Source organism: Triticum aestivum, chromosome 3A (genome assembly GCF_018294505.1).
Source record: "Triticum aestivum cultivar Chinese Spring chromosome 3A, IWGSC CS RefSeq v2.1, whole genome shotgun sequence".
Taxonomy (NCBI): domain Eukaryota; kingdom Viridiplantae; phylum Streptophyta; class Magnoliopsida; order Poales; family Poaceae; genus Triticum; species Triticum aestivum.
In genome coordinates this window covers 698,738,022-698,757,607 of record NC_057800.1, presented here as the reverse complement: position 1 = coordinate 698,757,607, position 19,586 = coordinate 698,738,022, and the positions used below count along the sequence as shown (strand labels likewise).

Below are 19,586 nucleotides of genomic sequence, written 5' to 3'. Positions count from 1 at the left end.
CAATGTTTGTATAATTAAAAAAATATGTAGTTTAAGATTTAAAATGTTAATACGAATATTCAGTCGTGCTAATATTTAAAATAGATTGTTGTTTTGAATATAAATCAAAAGTGAATATTCATAAATATTTAGTAAATGTTTATATTCATCAGTTTGAATAATTTAAATCTAGCTGCAACTCTATAATTTTTATATTCATTAAACATTTTAAGTGCCCGCATTTACTAAACAATTTATATAACACATGTTTGTTTAAAAACTTTTATGTACTGATCATTGTTTGTATGCATAATATTTATCACACATAAATGTTTTGAAGTTTATTTTTATTACTTATGTTTTACAATTATTTCAAAAAGAACTAGCTCGTGTAAAATGGGCGGCACTATCTGCGGCCAATTTAAGCCCCACATGCATCATCTTTATACTACTTTTCTTTTTCCAAATACCCTTCTATACTACATTAACGACTTGTTATACTTATTGAACATCCGGGAGCAGATGTTGCCGTGGCTGTGAGGGTGTGCGTCCTAGCAGTAGTTGGCGTGTTCGAATGTAGAGGCCTAAGCTTTTTTCTTTTAGTTTTCACGTCAGCACCTACTTGTCATACAGCAAAAAGAAAAAACATCTACCACGTGAACTGGTCTTTTTTGTGAGAAATAATTTTTTAGGGGTTTTTGTTGCCAAAAAAAGGCCACACGCTTCAAGTCGCTGACAGCGGGCCCCATGCCACGCTGGCACGTCAAGTCAGCGTTGATTTCCTATACATACGCGATTAGGACCGTATTTGTACAACCGAGCCAAGTTATTGCACTAGTTCAATGTATGCCACAAGTTCTAGCATCAAAGTGATCGTTTACGTCAAGTTCAAGCACCACCGGAAGTGACCTGACAGGACGGGACCGGGGCGTGCTGCGCTGCTTCCTCCACAAGAATCTCCCGCAGCTCGCCGATTACCACGTCGTGGCCACCACTCTCGCCGGCTACTTCGTTCTGGCGGGCAAAAGCCCTCCTCACGCCGCTTGCGTCCTCAACCCTCTTACAGGCGTCGTGATCCCTTTCGCGGCACCTGTGCCACCCGATGTGGGAATCGCTGATGTCATTTCCCCCAATGGCTCTTCGCTCCGGCTCTCCGTGTTCTGCGACTCATCTCGCAAGGCTTACGCGGCCGATCCTCACAGTAAAAGTTTCTCCGGAAGGTCGTATAAATCAGCTTATCATTTCATCCGGAAGGCGGCCGTGGGTGATGTCTACGCACACATGAATGTCTTGGGATTATCCGAATTACGTGAGATGTTTACTTGTTTACACAAGTTTCTGCCGGCTGCTCCTTTTGGCGAGGCTTTCTCCGGCGATCTTCCTTCAGATGCCTACGGCATCCGGTGTTCCCTAGTGGGTTTGGATGGGCATATATGTGTCGTCTTGAAGCTCTTGAATCCACAGCAAGCTCCTTCTCTCTTTGCTCTCCAACTTGACACCGAGACAGGTAAGCTCTCGCCTGTGAAGGCCACTGGCAGATTTGTCATCTTCATCGGTGACCACAAGTGCTTCTCTGTCGATGCTGATAAGTTCCCAGGCACTGAGGCAGATTGCGTGTATTACATCGAACATCTGGGTTCGTCTGCTCATATCTGCAAGTGCTACATCAAGGACAACAAAAGAGAGAGGATCTTGGAAGCTGCAGATTTCAGAAAGCAGGACGTCGACAGGCAGTTTGTCCTGGTCGCCGACCGTCCTTACACCATCATCCACCTTCTCTCCAGCTACGCCATCAACACCCCGGATTCTCAACTGGCCTTGCAACAATTCCATAAAGCACCAGCGGATCCTCATTCAATCTGGGGATGGTGATCTTCATCCGACAAGAAGGCTATGCATTTGCTAAGTAATTCTTCATCTTTTCCTTCTAGTCTTCCGTTTAGTTATTATGGTTATGCCTTGCCTTGTTAAGGGTAAGAAACAGGTTGATCGTAGGTTAGATATTACCTGTAGTGGAACTATAGTTTGCTGTCTTAATTAGTAGTGCTTGGTATCAACCTAATGCTACATCTATTGTGCTTGATGCTATCTTATTTAGGTGTGTCTTCTCTTGTATTACTACTTCCTAGCAATGCAATCTGGTGCTTAATTTCTGGCAGTAGTAAATGTTGGCCCAAATTTAGCCAACTTCTGAATTTAGCTCCTGCAGTGGGACCATTGATCATAGTAGCATGCCTCGTTGTTCTCTGTAAGCTCTGTTAGTTTTGCAATATCATGTACTGCGGTTACGGCTTGGGTTACACCAGGGCATGAAAGTAATCTTTCATCTATTTTTCTAATGATCCCATGCGTCCATGCTCCAGGCCCTTGAACTAACTGCATCATTCGTAGTTTGTTTCTTGTATTTCTGGGCATTACTACCGAAATACAATAAGAACTGAAGATTTGCTTTGCAGCTTATAAATATTTGTGGCATGGTTGGCGGTTGCATATTTTGCCTAGCAGTTGTTCCTTGTATTTTGCTTTTACAGCAACGCAGAAGAGCTCACTCGATTTGACCCTATATCGAATGGTCACAAAAGGCTGACAAGGCTACCTAGAGTGCTTTAGATATATGCAGCTCGATCTACGGCCAAAACAGAGTTCAATCCAAGATGCTACCTCTGTCGTGGTTTATTGATCCTCTTAGTAGTATTTTGTGTCAAATTTTGACCATGGATTTAATTAGCAAAATGTTAATGCATGTCCCAAAAAATTATATCGTTGTAAACTATATTCAAATGCGAATGCAACAATATAATTTTCTATGACACATGTAAATATTTTGTCAGTTAAATATATGGTCATATTTTGGCACAAAATACAAAGAGGACCAATAAACCAGGACGGAGGTTGTAAAAATTTGATGTCAGAATTTTAGTGATTCTAAAAAATAATGTGCAACACCAAAATAGCACGAATAAGTGCGAGGGGAATTTTTGGTCTGCTATATGAAAAAACAATTTAGTAATTAAATAAAGGGTCAACAATTTCTGAAAATATTTTGAAATACACTTGGCCTTCCATTGTACTGGCAAAGAAAATTGCTCACACAACAAAATCTCGTTGGCTTTTTCCAAAAAAAGGAAAAAAATGTAAAAATAGTGTGAATAATGACCTATAGTAGCAAATAATTTTGTTTTTTTACTCTGAAGTCAACATTGGCTCTAGTGCAAAAAAAGTCAAGTTTATTGTAGAAAAACTTACAGACAATTTTTTATTTTTTAAATTATGAGGTGTATATACACGGAGGAACCAAAGGTTATTTTCCCATATGCAAATAGCTTTTTTGTTTAGACACACATGCAAATAGCTTAGCCTCACTTTCGAGAGCAACTAATTAACGAGAGCGTCGCAACGATCAGCGCCACTTGGCGCGCTTTCAGTCATTCGCCACGTGTCGTGCTCTGGACGCTCCCTCTAGATTTTATTTTATTTTATTATTTTTCGCATGCGTTTTCGGCTTTTTAACGGATTTTTTCTAGTTTTTTTTTCACTTTTTGATTTTTCACCGGTGTTCCCTAGCTTTTTGATAAAAAAATTCAATTTTTTTCTGCAAAAAACGCGTTTTTTCTCACAAGAGTCACAGTTTTGCTTTCGCGAGAGGCACGGTTTTGCTTTCGCGAGAGTCACGGTCGTGCCTCTCAGAAATGGGAAAAAACGCATTTTCTGTTTTTTTGCTTTCGCAAGAGTCATGGTTTTCCTTTTGCGAGAGGCACGGTTGTGCTTTCGCGAGAGTCGCGGCCGTGCTTCTCGGAAAGGACAAAAAAACGTGTTTTCTATTTTTTTCGCGAGAGTCACGGTTTTGTTTCCGCGAGAGGCATGACTGTGCTTTCACGAGAGGCACGGCCGTGCCTCTCGCAAACGGGAAAAACATGTTTTTTTTTCGCGAGAGTCACCGTTTTGCTTCCGCGAAAGGCACGGTTGTGCTTCCGCGAGAGTCACGGCCGTGCCTCCTCGGAAACAAAAAAAACATGTTTTCTCTTCTTTTTTCATGAGAGTGCCGATTTTGCTTCCGCGAGAGGCACGGTTGTGATTTCGTGAGAGGCATGTGCGTGCCTCTTTTAAAAAGGAAAAAACCCTTGCTCCCGGTTCGATTTTTCCGTTCGATTTTTTTCGTGAAAAAAAAGTTCATCAAAACCTATCTACATGGGATCTAGTTTTAAAGATCTCAATGCAAGGGATTCAACGGTGAAAGCGGTTTTAAGATTTGGATGCACGGTCTAAGAGATAAAACGTTTTGAATAAACGAATCTACGAAAAAAAGGGAAAACTCCCAAATAGCGATAAGTGGCGCACATGCAGAGCGCGACTTGTCGCAACCTGGGGAAGTTGGAGTGATCTTCGCAACGAGTATTTCTCAACTAGTTTTGAGCGGTAAAGAAAAAGCGTTATTGATCATAAACCACAGAATGTGAGATACAAATCGAATCATGGGGTTGGACGAGCCACAGGTGGCACCCCTGATCTAATGAAAGGGAAAATCTAGCAAGTTTGTATGCCTCTATATTGACTGAACGACTTTCATACATAAAATTGCAAGTAAAGTTAGCTGCTCTAACTCGAATCTCCTCGATGATAGCCCCATAGCGACCTCTACTGGCATTATTCAGATCCTGTATTGCTTGTTTTGCATCCGACAAGATAACAAAGTTCTGCACTCCCAGATCCTCAGCCAGCGGCAAAGCTTCCCGGCATGCAATGATCTTCAGTGTGGCTGGATCCTGCATACCATATATTAGTAGGGAAGAGCTATCCATATAATTTCCTTGGTCGTCCCGGCAGACAGCTGCTGCCGTCCACCTAGACCGAGCCACGCCTGCATCTACATGTATCTTAGCGTAGCCCGGGGGCGACGCCTTAGGTCGCGTGCTTCCAACCATTCTTGTTCGTGTACTCGGTTGTGCTGGGGATGGACACTTGATCGTATCAAGTTCAGAGATAAACCTCTGGACGAACATGTGAGTAGCCTGCGGACTTTGAAATATTCCTTCGTGAATCGCCTTCCTCCTTGCTGACCAAATCGCCCAAAGCGTTACAGCCATCTTCACAAAAAGTGCATGAGATAACAGATTCATCATTGTAAAGAGCCACAGTTTGGCTGAAGGTTCTGTCGTGCCTGCTATTTTCTGACCAATCTCTTCCTCTGTCAGCGCCCATATGCATCGAGACGTTGTGCATTCCAGCAGCGAGCGACGCCATGAATCCTGCACTCCACACAGCCCACACACACTCGATTGCGCCATGTTGCGGTGGGCACGAACATCATTTGTTGGTAGCGATTGTTTTGCAAGTCGCCATAAGAACATCCTCACTGTCCCTGGTACTGGAGTGTGCCAAAGTTTCTTCCAATCCCCGCTTTCTCTGTTCGTGGTCGACGACCCTGTATTTCCTCCCAGCCATGCTTCCCTTCTCTTCCTGATCCTTTCTCTTCCTGATTGAGACCAACATGTTGTATGCAGATCTGACAGTAAACAATCCCTTGTTCTCAAAATTCCATGCCAAGCTATCTTGTACGTTTCTCGTGCAAATTGGAATGCTCAGGATTGGCTGAATGTCAATGTGGAGGAATACTTTTTGGAGACGCTGAACATTCCATCTTGCAGACGTAGCATCTATAAGTTCCGACACTAGAGATGGTGGGTTGTGTATTAAACAACCGTATGGCCTCATCATTTCATCTCTTGGGATCCAGTTTTCTTCCCATATGCTTGTTTCTGCCCCGTTACCAATCCTTTGAATGAGACCCATATTTAGTACATCACGCCCTTCGAGGATTGCTTGCCACACCTGGCTCGGATGCCATCCTAAACTTGCCTTGAGGATTGTAGTAGTTGGGGAGTAAACACTTTTCAGAATTCGCGCACTTAGTGTCTCCGGGCTCTACAAGATCCTCCACACTTGTTTTGCAAGTAGCGACAAGTTGAACAGTTCAAAGTCCTTAAACCCTAGCCCGCCCATTGCTTTTGGCTGGGTCATCTCCTTCCAAGACACCCAATGTGGTTTTCGCTGACCATTCTTGCTACCCCACCAAAACTTTCTGATCATCATGTTTAGGTTTTCACAGAGTCCTCGGGGCAGCTTAAAACAGAACATAGAAAAGACGGGTATGACTTGAGCTACAGCTTTGACCAACACTTCCTTCCCCGCAGAAGACATTGTTCTTTCAATCCATCCCTTAATTCTGCTCCACAGGCGATCCTTCAAATACTTAAAAGCACCATTTTTAGATGATCCCACATCCGAAGACATGCCTAGATATTTTTCGTTTAGTGTCTCATTGGGCACTTGAAGTAGCCCCTTGATCTCACCTCTTACACTCTCCGGTACTCCTTTACTGAAATAAATAAAGGATTTATCATAGTTTATTCTTTGTCCCGTGGCCTGACAATAGATATCCAGAACCTGGTGCACCTCCGATGCTCCCACACTATTAGCCTTGAAGAACAACAGACTATTATCAGCAAATAAAAGGTGGTTTACTCTTGGCGCCGTAGGAGCCACTTGCAAGCCACATAGATTGGATGACTCATCTTTGGATTTTAAGAGGCACGAAAGGCCCTCTGGTGCTATCAAGACCAAATATGGAGAGATTGGGTCCCCTTGGCGAATACCCCTTGATGGCCTGAATTCCTGTAATTTCTTTCCATTGAACAGAACAGAGAAGGTGACCGAGTTTATAAGATTCATTACTATACCGACCCACCTTTCTGTGAAGCCCAACTTAATCATAATTGCTTTCAGGTAGTCCCATTCCACTCTGTCATAAGCTTTCATCATATCTAACTTTAAAGCACAATGTTGGTTTTTCTTTACCTTGTTCCTTTTCATAAAGCACAATGTTGGTTTTAGTACTCCTCAACTAGTGATTTCGCTCGCTTTCTCTCTTTCTTCTACAGCAGCCCAAACAGCAGCAGATACAATAGGGCACACATTTTTCCTGTCCCCGGTAGTCAGCCCATGGGCCGGTAGTAGTAGCACACAACCCTCAATCTCTGTGATTCCTCCCCAAATCGGCCGCCGCCACCTCACTCTCTTCTCCACCCGCCGCCTCCGTCCTCCTCTCCCGCGGGCGGCCTCCCTCCTCTCCAGCCATGGCCGCCCCTATTCCCCCGCCTGCGAAGAGGAAGAAGGAGGGCCCGATTCGTCTGGAAACCTTGCCGCTCCTTATGGCCGCAGGCTGGTCCACCCTCCCGCCCGACCTCGTCCGCCGCGTCCAGGGACGGAGCCAGAAAATAAAGATGGGGGGGGGGGGGCAAGAACTTGAGGTGTAAAAATCATAGGATACATATATATAGATACATAATATAGTACATATTGGAAGATCTAAGGTTGATTTCATATGTGCCGTGTTCACCCAGCTAACCAACGGCACGCCAAATTTTGGTAGAGGGAAGGACGATCAACCGCCTCCTTAAAACAAATTGATTTTGTAAACGGGATGAGGTAATGGAGCTGGGGAGACCCAAGTAATTCGATCACAACTGAACAGTGGCTATCAAACTCATCAATGCCAAATAATTAGTCGGGCACTTCAAGGCTCTTATCTAAACATGCCCTAGATAATCAAAGATTACATAGCTATTAATTCAAAATTTGATTTAGGAGACAGTATCAAAGATCGAAATTTTCTAGCTAGTTGTCAATATGTGTAGTTCTACGACTACACGTCTACGATTTGAAAGATGCGAATGAATCTGATGATAAAAATAAACTAACCGATTTTATCATTTGGTCGAGCTCCTCCGTGCGGCCGGCCGGCGGCCAGAATGCAGCGTATATTAACAGGAGGCGCTTGTATATCTCATTCCTTTCTGAACGGAGAGATTCGATAGACGATTTGGCACCTTGGCGGCCAGCAGCAGCCTCGAACGCAGAAGCAGATTGGAAAGGAAGCGATTAGACGATTAAAGGAGATCTAAACTGTGTGTACGGGCGTATTGCTTCCGTTGTGGGCTGCTTTCCTTTTTTTCATTTCCTGGTAATTTGGGCCTTTTGCATGCAATTGCTTGGAAAAGGTACACGGGCCCTAGCTAAGGGAGCCCACAGGGGGGGCGAAGCACGAAAACATGTTTTAGAGCCTATGCACCGGGTACTCCTTATCCAACCACTTATTCCTGCATCACGATTCGTGTAAATAATTTTCTTTTTTTTGTTTCTCTCATATAGAACATGTATTTGTACTTCAACTTTGCAGCACAACAAAGCTTTCTATGTAAAATGTGGGATAAAACTTACAGATTTTTTGGTCCAACATAAATATACAAAATGAGATTTGTTTGATTAAAAAATATTATTTTTCATATTTATGTCGGACAAAAAAATCTGAAAGTTTTATCTCACATTCTAGTTACAAAGTTATGTTGTACTGCAAATTTTGAAATTCAAGACATGTTTTATATGAGAGGAACAAAAAAGAGAAAATTCCATGTAATAAGGTAGTTGTGTAGCACAGATCTCAAAGCAACATTGGAGTGCTAGGATAGTGAGGCCCGGGTGCATAACCTCACAAAATCTGCATTCGGGCGAAGCAAGTCACACGCAGTTATAGCGAGAGAATTTAGCGAGCAAACTGATCGCTATCAAGGGGGCGATGCGATCGTCAGGGGGGGTCTCGCCCCCCCCCCCTCCTTGAATCCGTCCCTGGCCGCGTCGCCGACTCCCTCCTGGCCACCAACGACATCGACTGCTACATGGACTGCCGTGCCGTCTGCTCCGGCTGGCGCGCCGCCACCGACGACCCCAGGAGCGCCCCCTCCTATCCCCGCTTCCGCCTGCACCGCTGGATCGTCCTCGACGAGGTCTTCCCGAGCCAAGGAGAAGAGATGCTCCTGCTAACTATCGACACCGGCCGCTTCCTCCGCAACAAGTTCCCGCCGCGCAGCGTCAGTGATTACTACATCGTGGCCACCACCCCCACCGACTACTTGGTCCTGGCGGAGAAAAACCCTCCTCACGCGGCCCGCGTCCTTAACCCTCTCACCCGGCGTCGTCGTCCGTTTCTTGGGGCCCGTGCCCCCCGAGGGGACGCAGATTTCTTGAGCACCTGCACCCAGGCCCATCTATCTTAGCTCTTCAATATTGCTTTAAGATCTGTGCAACCATTGGTAGAAAAACCCTTTAGTCCCGGTTCAATCCAGAACCGGGACTAAAGACCCTCCACGTGGCCGGTCCACCTTTAGTCCCGGTTGGTAACACCAACCGGTACTAAAGGAAATTTTCTAAAAAAAAATTGAATTATTTTTATTTATTTTTATTTTCAAGTTTCTGAATTATTTTAACCTCTAATCTCTAATCACCCCTCATCACTGCTCAATTTAATCTCTAATCACCCCTCATTATTCCAAATCATCCAACTTCCCGGACGGTCACCCATCCTCCCACTCCCCCAGCCTGAGCACGCTTAACTTCCGGGTTCTATTCTCCCTCGTTTCCAAGTCTGCACTCGTTGTTTTCCTGACAATAGTAAGATATCAATCCTATTAACCCTCAGGAGTTTAGCTTGAGCATGAAGTCACACATTTCACTGTTTGAGTTTGAAACTATTGTTCTAAAAAACAATAATTTTTTAGTAACACTAATATTTCTTGAATAAGTAGTTTGACCATTATTTGACCACAGTTTGATCATAGTTTGACCAGATTTGACCAAAATTCAAAAAAGCTGAAATAATTATTTAATAACACTAATATTCTTGAATAATTATTTAGTAACACTAATACTTCTTGAATAAGTAGTTTGACCATAGTTTGACCAGATTTAATGAAAATTTAAAAAAACTGAAATTTGAGCATAACTTCTTTTCTTTTTGGAATCTGAGGATTCTACAAATTTGCAAACAGGCCGTAGGCGGTCTCCATCGGATGTAACTTTTCGAGTAGATGATTTTTCATATAAAAACTTTTTAATCCGAGTTCGTATGCAAAAGTTATGCCCATTTTACAAATTCCAGAGAGATTTTGTAAATAAAGTCGAAATTCATATTTGTAAATTTTCCCAACAACTAGACCACATATCACATGGGAAACTTATTTTATTTTATTTTTTTTACATTTCCATCATTTTCTTTTGTTTTTTCTAAAACTGAAAAGGCGGTCCACAGGGGGGGAGTTTGAAAATGGGACCTTTAGTACCGGTTCGTGCCATGAACCGGTACTAATGCCTGAAAGCCCATTAGTCCCGGTTGGTGGCACCAACCAGGACTAAAGGTCTAACCTTTAGTACCGGTTGGTGCCACCAACCGGGACTAATGGGCATCGCACCCTTTAGTCCCGGTTCGTGGCACGAACCGAGACTAAAGGGCCCAGGTGAACCGGGAGTAATGCCTTAGCCGCACGAATCGGGATAAATGCACCCATTGGTCCCGGTTCTGCACTGAACCGGGACTAATGGGCTTACCCGGCCTGGACCAAAGCCCCCTTTTCTACTAGTGAACATAACTAACATTTTACATGTAAATTTCTCTTTTTTGTTTCTCTCATATAGAACATGTCTTGAATCTTAAACTTTGCAGCACAATAAAGCTTCCTAACTAGAACGTGAGATAAAACTTTCATATTTTTTGGTCCGACATAAATACTAAAAACAAGTTTTTTAAAACAAAAAAAATCTTAATTCGTATATTTATGTTGGACGAAAAAATCTGAAAGTTTTATCTCAGATTCTAGATAGAAAGCTTTGCTGTGCTGCGGAAGTTTGAAGTTCAAAACATGTTCTATATGAGAGAAACAAAAAAAAGAGAAATATGATTGTACGAATCACGATGCGGAAAATGAATGGCTAGGATAGACAAGCCTGGGTGCAGCTGCTCTACCCCCCCCCCCCCTCCCCCGCCCCGAGGTGGGATCCGCTCGTCTTCCTTAGAAGCTCTTCGCTCAGGCTTACCTTGTTCTGTGACTCATCTCACAAATTTTACTGGGCCGGCCACAAAAATAATAGTTTCCTCGTCCGCGAGCCGAAGCAAGCAGTTTACAATTTCGTGCGAAAGGCGGCCATGGGCAGTGTCTCCGCAGATGATGCAAAAGACCTCCTCAAGGCAACTGCTAGTTTACACAGTGTGTCGATGGCAATCGACATCATGTTTTTTTCCAGTGGGTTTGCCTAGACATATGTTTGTCACGAATGTCAAGGGATCGATCTCTGTTTTTAAAAAGGAGACAGGTAAGATTGTGGCTTTGGACAGCATCAGCAACTATGCCATCTTCATTGGTCACCAGAGGTCCCTGGCCATCGATGCCAACAAGTTCTCAGGCATCAAGGCAAATTACTCTTTGCTGTCTTAATTACTACACTGAAATTCTGGGTTTGTCCGCTCAAATCTGCAAGTACAACATCAAGGACAGGAAAGTAGAGAGGATCTGTGATACTGCCGATTTCATGAAGCACGACAAGCAGTTTGTCCTGGTCGCTGACCGTTCTTGGACGATCATTCACCTTCTCTCCAGCTACACCATCAACATCCCGGAGTCTCAGTTGGCCTTGCAACATATTCCATAAGATGCTGGCAGGCCTTCGTTCAACTCTGGGGATAGAAGGCCATGTAATTCTTCCTGTTTCCCTTCTAGTCAATTGTTTAGTTATTTTGGTTATGCCTTGCCTGGCTGAGTTTGAGAAACATGTTAATTCTATGTTAGATCACCTGTAGTGGGACTACTTTTTGCTGTCTTAATTACTAGTGCTTGGTATCAACATAATGCTACATCTACTGTGCTTGATGCTATCTTATTTAGGTGTCTCTACGTGTTCTTCTCTTGTATTTCTACTTCTTAGCAATGCAGTCTGGTGGTTAATTTTCTGGCAGTAGTAAATGTTGGCCCAAATTTTGCCAACTTCTGAATTATCTCCTGCAATGGGACTATTTATCATAGTAGCATGCCTCGTTATTCTCTGTAACTTCTGTTAGTTCTGCAATATCATGGACTGGGCAAGACAAGGTCTGTCTAGCTGCTATACGGTGCGGCTTGGGCTTACAACAGGGTATGAAAGTAATCTTCCGTCTATTTTTCTAATGCTCCTATGCGTCCATGCTCCAGCCCCTTGAACTAATTGCATTTGTAGTTGTAGTTTGTTCCTTGTATTTCTGGGCATTACTGCAGAAATACATTAATAACTGAAGATTTGCTTTGCAGCTGTTAGATAATAACGAGATAAAAGACGAGACATGAGAGTACACGGATTTTTACGTGAAAACCCTTGCGGGAGAAAACCACGGAACACACGGCGGCGTATCACTATAATTGGGAGGAGTATTACATTACACGAGAGGACAAACCCTCTACGTGCTAATCTGGTGGATCTCTCTCTCTCATCTATTTTATGACTAGCTGGTACTATATAAAGGGGCAAAACAACTCTCTTTCTTGGTGGACACGAAACAGAGTTATAGTCATGCTACGTCTAGCACGGATGGCATGCCGTAGTCCGGTAGGACTCCATCTGTAGTACAACACTTGTATGGAATTTGGAACACAATAAAATAACACTCCACCTTGAGACGAAATCCCTTACAATAATCATAGATAGCATCAACTCCTCAATTAAAGTCATCACAAGTAAACCTTGTGCCTGGAAACGTCCATATAGGACTAATAAACTCAAAAACTGAAATTGCTCAATCATCAAATGACATAAGTCATCATATCTCCTGTGGTGCCTGAACGAGCGCATAGCTCATAGTGCAACATCTTGGTGCACATCGCATTGTGAAGAACTCATTTCATGGAATCTGAACGTGCTTCAAAACAGAAAGCACAAACCTCGGCAAACAATACTCATGCGAGAGCATATGGTATGGACGGCATCGCGTGCACCCAAAAACTGCCGACTCGTAGTGGTTAATGAAAAATCCATGACATGGTCATAAACTGCCCTTGTAGAAAAACTGTCGGATGAAGGAACCATCGTAACATGCAACGGAGTTTCAACTCTGCAATAGACCCCTCTTGAAAGAGCAAAGACAACTGAATTGCACTTGAAACTTAACAACGCTAAATGTTGTAGTATCTAGCAGAAACAAATCAATCTCCTTCTTGCACCTCAACTGATTCTCATCACAAACATGAATATCAAACAAAACCTTCACATGCATAACAGCAAAATACTATGGAGAGAATAGAGTATATGCTGGCTACCAACAGGCTTAATAATTACCTCCTCCATACCCTTTTTTTCTTGATAACTGAATTGTGTTCTTCAAATAACTGCAGCAAATTGCATCCATTATCCGGACGGGCCATAATCCCCAAAACTCTACCTTGAAGAAAAAACTGAGTGCATCCTGATAATCGGCTTGCGTCAACAACGCTTGCAACATGACTTGTCATAGGGTAAACTTTGTGTCATGATCCAGCAGCGGAACATCGTACTTCATGGATGCCATGCGTAGATTAAATTTGTGTTGACAAAATAGTACAAGCCGATAGAAAAATTCTTGACAGAATTAATATGCGGAGCAGACGAAAAATAGGATAAATAGCACCTGGTTGTGTTTACGGGAGCAACGGGGTATACTGCACAATAATCAACGTGCAGTGTAGCCTTCAAGTGATGAACAGGAGCACTAGCAGCAGCCTTATCCAGAGTAGTAATAGTATTGTACTGTACTATTTGTTTGGTTGATGCGAAGTAGCAGCAGCACATCAGCACAACGTGGCCTGAATCTCGAGACTTGAAGCCGGTTGCTTTGGTAAGCACCAGCGGCAGCTAGGCGGACCGTGCCAGAACGATGGAGTTGCAGCGAAGCCGCTCGTGTGATCTGCGCGCGTACGAACGGTTCCCGTCGATCTCGACGGAACCTGCGACTTGACGTATCGCCAGTGCACAACAGCCTTCGAGAAAAGTTAACCTCGTCGACCCGATTGCTCGGTGACGCGTAGATTGAATCCTCGTCGGTCTCGGCGGATTGTGGCGGCGGCGGACCACAGCCCTAATTCTCTCATCTCAAACTCGTATCTAGAACCTCAGCTCTGATACCACTTGTTAGATAATAACGAAAAAAAGACGAAACACGAGTGCACACGGATTTTTACGTGAAAACTCTTGCGGGAGAAAACCACGGAACGCACGGCGGCGTATCACTATAATTGGGAGGAGTATTACATTACACGAGAGGACAAACCCTCTACGTGCTAATCTGGTGGATCTCTCTCTCTCATCTATTTTATGACTAGCCGGTACTATATAAAGGGGCAAAACAACTCTCTTTCTTGGTGGACACGAAACAGAGTTGTAGTCATGCTACGTCTAGCACGGTTGGCATGCCGTAGTCCGGTAGGACTCCATCTGTAGTACAACATTTGTATGAGATTCGGAACACAATAAAATAACAGGAACACAATAAAATAACAGCAGCTTATAAATATTTGCGACATGGTTGGTGGCTGCTGTCTATAAAGAGGAATGGTAGATTTCTTTACATATTTTGCCTGGCAGGTGTTGTACATTTACATTGTTTTTATCCTGTTTAGAGAAAGCATGTGTTCTGAGATGTTTCAACTGGGCATGGTAATGGATGTCCACTGATCAGGAGCTCAAAATGTCCTTGTAATGCTGCAACAGTGAGCACAGAACTGTTGTTGGAAGTAGTGCTGCCTGTAGTGGATGAACTACTGAACTAGTAGTTGAAACTTGAAACTAACATAGTCTCGTTTTGTTCTCGGTTTCAACTGGGCACTTGTGCAACTTATCACTATACCAGAGGGCTAGACTCGATACCAATAGCTCAAAATGTCCGTGTAATGCTGTAACACTAAGCAGTTGTGCGGCAGGTACTTGCACAACTACTAGTTGTCACCCTACCTTTTTGATTTTTCTTAACCTCGAACTGCAGCGCAGTATCGGTTTGTTCTCTGAGAAAAGGCTGCCCTTGTTGAGTTTTTGTGAAGCTGCAGTTTACATTCAGCAATGCATTAGCTTTTTGTTTAGTGTAGCAGTGAGCTTGGGGGTTGGATCCCGCATGGGCCAATCCTAATTTAACTTTCAGTGTAGGTTGAAATCCTGGTAAGTTGAAGCTAACCGATGGAACTTGAAGACTATATTGTGCCATTGAGATCATCAATTCATTCAATTAGCATATCAATTGTTTTTCTTAAAAAAATATCAGTTTGTTCAGTTACTACACGATTAGCGGTATAACACTAAACTAGCGGTTTAGTTTCGTACATTCCTGTGAAACCCTCTTTTGTTTCAGATGATACATTTGAAACTCTGAATGAGTGCTTCTGCTCCTCTGTTTTTTAGTGGTCCAAGATAATCGCTGATCTTGTTATCTCGCTGAGATTATAGCAAGCGAACCAACTACAACCTCATACACCTAGTTCCCAAATGATGCAAACAACGGCACTCGATTTTTCAGTAACCTTTACTACCTAGAAAAGTACTACCTCTAGGACGCGGAAACCCGTTGGTGCTCCTGGGAGCACGCGCTCATACACGCGAAAAATATTTCAAAGTGCGAAAATATTCCAAACAAAAATTTGACAAATACATCTTGACATTGTATATGTGCATGTCAAGTTTCAGAGAAAACCGACATTTTTTGTGGCTTGTGTAAAAAAGACAAAACGATGTCTTGTGAAAAGCATTTTTAACACCGGATTTTCTCTTTTTCATACGCGACACATAAGTTGTCGGTTTTTCGCGAAACGACTTTGTGAGCATGTACAATATCAAGATGTACGCGCCAAGTTTTTGTTTGGAATTTTTGACATTTTAAAATATGTTTAAAACATATTTTAAGAACTAGGAGCGCACACTCCCATGTGCCAAAACGCCACTCTTCTCTAGGACGTTTTTTGTTTCACGTACAATTGTTAAAAACCTCTCATATTTTGTTAGGAGGGAGTACATTATTCGAACTTCCTAAGAGCATCTATAACCGGGCGCTTCAAATCGGTCTCTAAACGCCAGACAGGCGGACCAATCACTGACTGGTCAAAAGAACAACCCACACGGGAGCCTCAAACCAGACTCAAATGACAGCCCCCCTCGTATACATCCCAAATGTAGGGCGAATATGAGGCGGCCCGGGCGCCCGAGTGCGTTCGCCCGGTCCACCACCGGCTCCACTCCGTCCCCATAAAAAACCCATTCTGGAACCCTAGCTCAATTCACTCTCCTCTCCTGATCCGCCCCCTCTCTAATCTCTCTGATTTGGATGGAATCCGATGAGTCTGGCGAAGATGTCGAGCACTGGCAGGCATTCTGACTCTGACCTTGACGTTGATGAGGAGCTGGCCCTCCGCATTGCGCTGGAGAGGTCCAAGGTGGACAAGGGGGCAGCTCCATCTGCCCCGCCGCCGCTCTCGTGCCGGCGCATCGCGGACGCCGGAGATGGCCCCTCCCGGCCCACGCGTAGCTCCACGAGAGCAAGTACAGTCCACGGCGCACCCACACCACCCCCTTCCCCCGCCGGCCACTGCTCGGGAAGGTCAGCGATGGGTGCTAGTCCCCGCTCCGCCAGCCCAAACATGCACACCAGAATTGGAGGGGCGTGTCGCCCGCCGCGAGAGGAGGCGGGCAAGGCAGAGGGACGAGGTAGAGCAATCTGTGTGCCACCGCCACGGGTTGTTTACGGAACCCGATGAGGACGAGCGGCTCCTCGCTTGTGTCTACTGCGAGTCACTAAAGATGGCAGAGAAAGATGCTCGCCGGCTATGGCGGAACAAGGCAAAGGCGCTTCGGCTTGCCATTGAGCAGCCGGAACGCGAGGTGGTGGAGGCAGCGGTAGAGGTGGATCGGGTGGTGAATCTGAAGCGGCAACAGGACAGGGCCGTCCAACAGATGAAAACGACGACTCGGATGATCCACCACCAGCCCAGGCCGACTACAGCCGCGCTGACGATTGGCAGGGCAAAGGGCCGGCGAGGAAGTGGTGATCCCACTCCTCCTACCTTTATATTATCGTTTTTTCGTTGTTTGAGGTTAGAACTTGTTGGGCGATGAAATATTGTGATCTTTTGGATGGTGTAAAGTGGGTTTATGTGCATTTTGTTGTTGATTTCTTTGTCTGTTGTTTGATCACGTAGAGTAGTTAATCATGTTGAATGCATAGTATGGATATAGACATATAGGGTGCCGGATATGAGGTACGCGGCCGTGTGGGCGAGAGCTTGAAGAACAACCAGTCACTTTCTACGGACGCACCCGGGCTTTTGTTAGCAAGCTGGAGGTCCGGACTCTAGTAAACGTTCCCATATTTGGACCAATTTGTGAGAATTTAAACATCCAGTCCCGTCCACAGACGTTTGAGGTACCCCTTTGGATAGCAAAAAGTGTCTGGACCACGTGGTCTAGACATTTTAGGGGCACTTTGGGGTACCGCGTTGGAGTTGCCCTCACATGTTTCTACATCGGTGTCAGCTGGTGGTGGTTGCGTGATCTCCTTGAGAGCTCTTACTTCACCTTGAAACCGTGGGGATTGTTATTTTAACACTCACATGAGCTGCCCCATGAAGCTCACACTTTCTCAGTTCGACTCCCTTCTTCACTGGCTCGCTTAGGTTTTTTCGCTCGGTCCACTCGTAGTTCATTAAATCAAATGAAGTTTACATATTTTAAAAAATATTGGCTTTAAAAAAGTTATGAATTGTAAAACATGAATTTTAAAAACATTCATGGATTTCAAGCAATGTTCGTAAATTTGAAAAAGGTCAAGAACTACACAAATATTCATGAATTATAAAAATTTGCATGGATTCAAAAAATATTCATGAATTCAAAAAATATTCATGAATTTAAATGTTCACAACTTTTAATAAATACTAGGTGATACCCCATCCGTTGCGGCGCGAATATGTTGCAATCTGTTTCAATAAGATTTGGTTGTAGAAACATTTGGATCAATAATATGTTAAAAGATAAAGTACATATTATATTTTATATTGGGCTATTGTATAGTCGAAAAATATTTATTGAATATAGGTAGCATAATATAATGGATTTTTGTCTCATGCATTTTGGGGTGGGCCTTTGATGAGGTGACATATGTACATGGCTTATGTGTGCATGTTGGAATAAAATATAATTGGTGGGGATCAAATAATAATGAAAGATAATTCTCATGCATGATGTGGTGGGTCTTTTGATGTGGCATGTGTGCATGTTAAGATAATATAAGTAGTGGGGATGAGCTATTTAGGTATATAGGTTTCATGAATTATCATGTGAGAAAAAGAAAGAAAGAAAAGAATAGAACAAAAAAAGAAAGAAAAAAAATAATAGAACAAAAAATAAAAGAATAAAGTAGGAAAACCCTAGAAAAAATAAAATAGTTGAAAATGGAGAAAATAAAGATAAACATAAACCAGACAATACCTTATCAAAACTGGAAAACCGGCCGATCCCATGATACACCACTAGTAGAAAACAAGGCTTTGGTCCAGGCCGAGGTGGCCCATTAGTCCCGGTTCAGTCCAAAACCGGGACCCATGGGGCCATCTGTCCCGGTTCGTGAGGCCAAGGGCCTGCCGGGCCTCGTAGGGGCATTGGTCCCGGTTCGTCATGCCCCTTTGGTCCCGGTTGGTGGGACGAACCGGGACCAATGGGTCTCGCTCCTGGCCCACCACCATTGGTCCCGATTGGTGGCTTGAACCGGCACCACAGGCTTCCCTTTGGTACCGGTTCATGCCACGAACCGGTACCAATGAGGTGCCTATATATACCCCCTCTCCGGCGAGCAGAGCACTCCACACTGCTCTGTTTTTTCTGGCCGGCTAGGGAAGAGCTTTCTGGTGCTCTAGCTCACCTCCTATGCACATGAGGTGTTCAATGAAATGCCCGAGCCACACTAGTTAAGCTTTCTCCTCTCGAAGCTCGACCTCAAAGCTCCATTTTCCTCGAGATTTTTCTAGGTTTAGCGGCCGGTCACGTCCCACTCCCGTCTTCACAGCCGTGGATCGCCCGCACCGATCTCGTCGCCGGCACCACCGTGGTGAGCCTCTTGTTCTTATCTTCTTTCTGAAAGAAAAAATTCTTACTTTAGCTAGATAGATACTTGTCTAATTTTCTTACTTTTATTATTGCTTGTTATTATATAGTGCGATGGTTTTGGTATCCGCCCCCGTCGGCCCTCATCCTGGCTATGATTCGGATGTGGTATATATATTATCTTTTTATAACTATTTGGTTCATTTATTGTTTATGACAATTATGCCGACCAACGTGCCATAGATTTTATTTATCTAGGAGGTAGTTGAACCGGAAATTCCAACCGACCCTATTGTCGAGAGGTTAAATTTAGTTGAAGAAGAAAACAATTACTTGAAGGAAAAAATAAAAAAAATTGAGAAGGAGAAGATGATATTCGAGTTGCATGTTGCGGATGTCGTCGATGATCACAAGATCAAGATGGATGCAATGCAGTTGAAGATGAGAAAGATTAGAAAATATGCCATTCATACCGAGGCTTGGTATCATTATGCCGTTGGATCAATTGTTACCTTGGTTGCGATTATGATCGCATTTGTTTTCGCATTGAAATGTTTTACATAGTTTCAATGTATGGTTTAATTAATTAGATGCTCTGGAGAGCTATATGTTGTTAGATGAGAACTATGTATGTACTTTGGTTT

The 19,586-nt window shown here is 43.7% G+C and overlaps 1 pseudogene; it reads left to right on the top strand.

Annotated features, from left to right (window-relative positions):
- The first annotated feature begins 7,112 nt into the window (after positions 1–7,112).
- Positions 7,113–9,060, top strand: LOC123057191 (uncharacterized; annotated as a pseudogene).
- Positions 9,061–19,586: the final 10,526 nt, after the last annotated feature.